Here is a 7,002-nt window from a genome sequence, read left to right on the forward strand (position 1 = left end):
AGCCACGACTTCTATTCGGTGGTGCCAAGATAATGTCATAGACTAATTTCAAGACCTCGATGTACCAAAGAAAACCATTTTATTTTCTGTGTCCAGTCTAGTACCCAATAAATATTCATTACCGTGTATTTTTTTTCGTGTAAATCGCCTTTTGTGTAAATTATATTTGGCGTGTTACACCGATCTGACAGCTCTGACAGTAAGGGACTAAACATTAATTACGTAGTGGGTACCAAGGATTATTCACAATCTGCGAACTTGACTGCGGAAAAAACGCGACCTTGACGCCGCTGGTACCATAGCTATAAACAAGATTTACTATATCAATCACTGTATGGCCAATTTATAGTTAAAATATTTTCATTTTATTAAGGTGCCCGTCTTGCCCCGCAGCATGTTCGAACTGACCATAAAACATCTTTTTTGTTTAGTCAAATAAATCATCCTTGTTGTGAATTTTGAACCCTGCTATGTTTATGGGTGGTAGAAAATATGATATAGAAAAGAACTGCTGAGAGGTACTTTGAAAAAATCTGTTAACTTTCAATAAACTCAACGTGATTCTTAGGGTGCTCATCTTGCCCCGCCCTACCCTATGACTTTGCCCCCCACCCCCTTGGGCAAAGAAAAGCACTCCGGCATTCCAGCATGAACTGGTACAGTACACAAGCAGAGGACTCAACGGTCTGCCATGGTCCAAGATTATCTTGGACAGCAGCATATAGCGCTAGTGAAAATTTAGCCAAAAATTTGTATAAACTGGTTTAAGCTGTTATAAATTTTAGGACAAATGAGATATACATTAGTATGGGACAAACATCAATTTCCCGCTCCAGTGGACTTTTTCGATTCCATTTAGGTCCCATAAGATCTGTGCAAAACTTCAGCGCAATCGGTGAAACTATAATTTAGCGCAAGCGGTTCAAAGTTTTCATAGGATTTACTATGGGAAAAGTTACAATTTCAGATAAAAAATGCCAGAGGTCCCATAAGATCTGTGCAGCCTGTGGAGCCTCGTAGCCGTGCGGTTAGGGTCACCAAGCTTCTAATCGCACCATGCTATGGGGTGAGGGTTCGATTCCCGCTCCGGGCGATGAAACTTTTCGTGAGAATAGTTTCTTCTCCGTATCCACTGGTGCATGCTCCGTGTGTCCCTTGTCTAGTGTTTAGTTTCATTCAGTCTGTGCAGCCTCTGGCTGAAGACGGTGTCCGCGTCTTTTTAACAAAACTTCAGCGCAATCGGTGAAACTATAATTTAGCGCAAGCGGTTCAAAGTTTTCATAGGATTTACTATGGGAAAAGTTACAATTTCAGATAAAAAATGCCAGAGGTCACACTTTGTCTCCTTAATTCAAATCGATCAACGCTTCTTGTAGAAAAATCATTTATGAAACTTTCCTTCGAAGACCGCATAACAATTGGATGCTTGTGGAAAAAGTTATTGATTTATTACCGATTAGTGATCTAACGAACGGCTTTTTGTTTTGTTTTATTAGCAGCACTGTAGCTGCAGCCTTGGCTGCTGCTGTTGCTGGGGGTGGTGATGCCTCCCGCCACCCCATGCTACAACGGCAGCAGCAGTGCTGCTGATAAAGCAAAACAAAAAGCCGTTCGTTGGATCACTAATCGCTAATAAATCAATAACTTTTTCCACAAGCATTCAATCGTTTTGCGGTCTGCGAAGGAAAGTTTCATAAATGATTTTTCTACAAGAGGCGTTGATCGATTTGAATTAAGGAGACAAAGTGTGACCTCTGAGATTTTTTGTTTGAAAGTGTAACTTTTCCCATAGTAAATCCTATGCAAACTTTGAACCGCTTGCGCTAAATTATAGTTTCCCCGATTGCGCTGAAATTTTGTACAGTTCATATGGGACCTAAATAGGATCTAAAAAGTCGACTGGAGCGAGGATTTATGTTTTCCATACATGCATGTCCCATACTAATATACATATATTTAGTATCCATAAAGCATAGACCAACTTTCAAGTAGACAAATGAATCATATATCGAGCTACATGAAAAGGTGATAACAGCTAAGATAAACACAAACGCAATAGGTGCATATAAATACCTACAATAATACGCGATAGGAGATAGCATACGGATGAATTTGTCCCATGGCTTGTCCATGTAGTATATACGTAGATACTGGGACTGAAAATGACCAGTTTGAGTTTGATGACGCCAATCCGAGACAACCGCGGTTAAGATAACGATATCGACCTGGTGGGTGGAGACGAGAGGATGAAACTGGATTTCGAAGGCGCCACTTTCGGGCTATGCAGTTGCATAATCAGAGACGAGACGATTTTATTTTATTTTATATTTTTTTGAATTCAGGGTGAAATATTTTGCTTTATTGTAGGTTACTTTTGGATTGGACATACTTACGAAATTTTACGTTGCCTTTTCTAGAGATTTGAATCATACTACTTGAGAATGCGGTCCATAACGCACTTAGAATTCCCGCCATTTGCCACCAACACGTGTTTGGGTGTTGCTACGATTTAGTGCCATCTCCTTTCCGCCAACTGCGTTAAGTTCATTACTATCATCACCATCATCGTCATCATTCAATGCGTACATGGACCTGTACGTGTGTTCGTGCCGATTCCGGACATCCATCGTCTAGCTGGCGCGTCGCACACTGGGGCAGCATGGAAAAATCGGGCAAAATCTATTGTCAGATTTCTTGAAACGTAAACACCGCGCGGTCGTTGAAATGTTTCAAAAAGGGGATTTGCACAAAAGTTCACGCGGTCTTTAGTTTTTGAAAGGAACAGCCGCACCGTAGGAAACGCCGCAATGTTATTTCCCATAAGGATGAAGTAAACAGGGAGTGAAAACCACGGCTGTACCTTTCGGAAGCGATAGGCCGCGTGCACTTTTGTGCAAATCCCTCAATACGACATTCTCAAAAAAGAAAAGTTCCCGAGTCTGATTCCAAATTTTCTTCGAAAAGTGTATAAAGAAATTTGGCTCTAAGTATTCTAAATTCCATCAACTAATATATCTGAAAATAAACTTCTAAACTACCTAAACTATTTTTTAAAGGTACCTGTTCACGAACACACTGCCTACTTCAGCCCAAGTTGCGCTATCTAGTACAGGTAATCTTCGATATAACGTACCCTCGATATAGCGAATTCGATATAACGTACATTTTGCTTCGATATAACGTACAACATTGAAATCTTATATTTTCCCAGGAATACTGCCCCCACTCGCATAGGGTAGGGCGGGGCAAGATGAGCACCCTAAGGATCACGTTGAGTTTATTGAAAGTTAACACAATTTTTCAAAGTACCTCTCAGTAGTTCTTTTCTATATCTTGTTTTCTATCACCCATACACACTTAAATTCAGAAATTGATCTCGGTAAACGGTTTACCGAGAATCCAACAGCTGATATCTCGGTAAAATATTTACTGATTCTCGGTAAAATTTTTACCGAGATTTCGGTAAACCATTACCGAGTCTCGGTGAACTTTACCGAGATCTCGGTAAAAAGTTGGTTTACCGAGATCTCGGCAAAGTTTTAACGACATCTCGGTAAAACTTTTACCGAGATTCAGTGAAAATTGTTACCGGATTCTCGGCTGTTGGATTCTCGGCAATCCGTTTGCTGAGGTCGGCGATTTAATTTAAGTGTGTAAACATGGGAGGGTCCAAAACTCACAATAAGGATGATTTATTTGACTAAGCAAAAAAGATGTTTTATTGTCAGCTCGAACATGCTACGGGACAAGACGAGCACCCCTACGGGGCAAAAAAGGCACTTCATTAAAATCCCAATATTTTAAAAACAAATTGGTCATACAGTGATTGATATAGTGAACCTTGTGTGTAGCTATGGTATCACGTTCTAAAATTATCATTTTTTTTCGATTATTGAAAAAAAATGCGGTTTTATAATACTTTATACAAAATGACCAGAAAAAGAATAAACGATTATTAGGTTGCTTATTTTTATAAATTTACTCAACCAAATAGTTGCAGAGGTTACGGAAACTAATGTTCGGCACTATTGAATGGATTACAATAATTTCAAAATATTTTCTATATTACCATCAGGGGTGCTCATCTTGCCCCACTACAGGTAAATAACTTAAATTGAATAAATTTTAATGTTTGTTTTTAGTAAATATTTTCTAATGTAAATTAAAATGCTTTGCAGTAAGCTAGTAATGTTGGCTGATAACCAGAATTATGGTAAAAATTTCATTCTGACATAAAAACCTTATTTTACACTGATGATTTCTTATAAGAAAATGCTAAAAATCCATGCTATTAACTTATTTGACCATATTTTTTAATTCGTTCATTATGAAGTACCTTTTATCAGGTTTACAAACAGGATGAACTTTATTCTAACGGATTATGAAGTTGTTTGGGCAAAATTCATCATAAAAGTAGTAAAACGAAGGGGTGCTCATCTTGCCCGGGTGGCCATCTTGCCCCGTCCTACCCTAATGGTCCCATTTGACTTTTCATCACTTTTGAGTTAACGTTATGAATAGTCATCATTTTTGATGTGCTTCCAAAAACAACAATAAAAATTCCGATTTTTTATGTCAATGTGTGAAAAAAATACCAAGTTATGAGCGTCCCATATCAAAAGTACCCGCATAACAGTCCCATCTTGGATTTTTGTGTTACGTAACACAAAACTGAACAATTTTGTAGTGATTGTAATAGTTTTTACAGTTAAATATTCATGTGCAAAACAATCTGTGAAAGTTTCGAGATGATCGAAATATTTTTCAAATTTTGGCGATTTTTCAAAGTTTTATATGGAAACAAGTTTTCAAACTTCAGATACCGTTTTCTCAATTCCTACTTTTTGCAAATGGGACTGTTTTGCGAGTGGGGGCAGAATAACCCTTAGATAAATTACGAAATTACTCAAATCATTGTTTTATTGCAGCATTAGCATTGTTATCCAGAATTAGCGCAATTTGGGGAAAAAATTTGTGTACGTTATATCGAAGCAAAATGTACGTTATATCGAAGCACAAAAAACAGAATAACTTTTTCGTGAAAACTCAAGTTTTTCATTATTGGTTTCGTGAATATCACCGAAATCATTATTTGGTATTAACTGCACGTTGAATACATCAATACTAGCATAACAAATATTTTTCTCAATTTAGTTGAAAATCGAAGTTTTTGACTAGCGAAGTTGGATTTTTCTCCAAATCCGTGCGTCGGACCTAACTTCGGAAGTGGTGCGCTGTATAGTAAACCTGGTCCGCTATACAGCGCACCACTTCCGAAGTTAGGTCCGACGCACGGATTTGGAGAAAAATCCAACTTCGCTAGTCGAAAATTCCGTGATTCAACTGCACGGACAATAAATTTTTCTCTGCTTCGATATAACGTAGGGTAGGTAATCAAAATTTGAACCAAATTGCGGCTTCCTGAAGTAGTGCAAATTTTAAGTGATTTTTTCTCCCACATGGAAATAATTTACAACGGCAAAATCGTATGTACATGGAAGCCACGGGTATAAACTTTCTGTTAAATGGTAAAAAGTTTGTATTTGCACCGAATTTCATTGAAATATTTGATTTTTCATCAACAATGATTTTAATCTTAATTTGAACCATCGTAATCATAATTTGAACCAATTTTAATCTTAATTTGAACTACTGGCGGCAACAGCTCGAGCAACTCACAAAACAGCCAATTCCATGCTAAACAATCAAAAATCACATGAATCTGCTAATTCTCATACCTATTTTTCATTAGGAAGTGGAATCTCAGCTCAGAATGTTCGAAATTCTTTAGGAATTTGGAAACTAAATTTGGATTTTTTCATCCCCCAAGAGTAAACAAAGCAACCACTAGCGCAATCTACAGGCCAACACTAGAAGCTCACCCCGTTTACTAGTTCAAATTATGTCGATTTCGTTTTTGATTCAGTTCCAACCTGGGTTGGAACTGGATGAGATCACAGTTTCAACCCCAACCCGACTTCGGTTTCGCTTGTACTAAAGTTTGTTTGAGTTTGTTTGACGTTTGTTTGTTTACACATTTTCCGCCAATCCAGTTCCAACCCAGGTTCAAAAACGAATTCGACATTAGATTACAAATGGTTCAACTTAAGATAACATTCTCCAAGTAAGAATCACTTAAATTTGATTATTTTTATGACAAATTATGCGGAATATTATTCGGTTGGTCGATTCTACGATAAATAAGCTTTCATTTGACGTGTTCACATATTGCATGTGATACAATGAATGAGCTGTACGAGTGCACCGAAAATGTGCTTTCTCTGGGGGGAAATGGGTGAAATCACAGTGATTTTTCAATTGCCTCTTTTCCATAACAAACACGCTTTTTTCAATGCTTTTAAAGTCCATGTTATCAGGTTATATCACGAAAAGCTGTTTAACATCTTTTTCGGGACAATATTTGCCTGAAAAGTACGTCGTTTTAATGAATTTTGAAATGGTTCAAATCCCAAGTAACAATTTCAATTCCTTTTAGATTTGATTATTTTTATGGGAGTTTTATCACAGCATGACCAATTCATGGAACATTTATAGTTGTTTTTATCAAGAGAAAACAATCTTCGTTCGTTTGCGGTTTTTAAGTTGTCTTCAAGTTAATTTTGAAATTCGCGCATAAAACAACTGAATTTACAAGAGCATTAAATCTTATATTAAGTTTTAAGGCGTATTTGAAGTTATTTTCAACACATAACATCAACATAATTTATTAAAAGTTTATGCTTCGTTTATTCAAGTGCATTTCATCTGGCTAATCCTCCTTTAAAAACTTCTTGAAGCCTTCTATTCTTGAGCTAGAGCTATTACTCTGGAACAAGAACTATGCGAAATAATTATAAGACAACGAACTATTTTTCAATCCAAATAGTGAATGTAACAAATTGGTTGAAAAACCGCGTTCTCATGCAAATATAAACACATAAACATGTTTGCTCACTGATAATTTAGCCATTCTTGTGCTAAAAAGTAATCATGTCAACGAAA

This window comes from Aedes albopictus, chromosome 3 (genome assembly GCF_035046485.1).
Source record: "Aedes albopictus strain Foshan chromosome 3, AalbF5, whole genome shotgun sequence".
In the NCBI taxonomy this organism is placed as follows: Eukaryota; Metazoa; Arthropoda; class Insecta; order Diptera; family Culicidae; genus Aedes; species Aedes albopictus.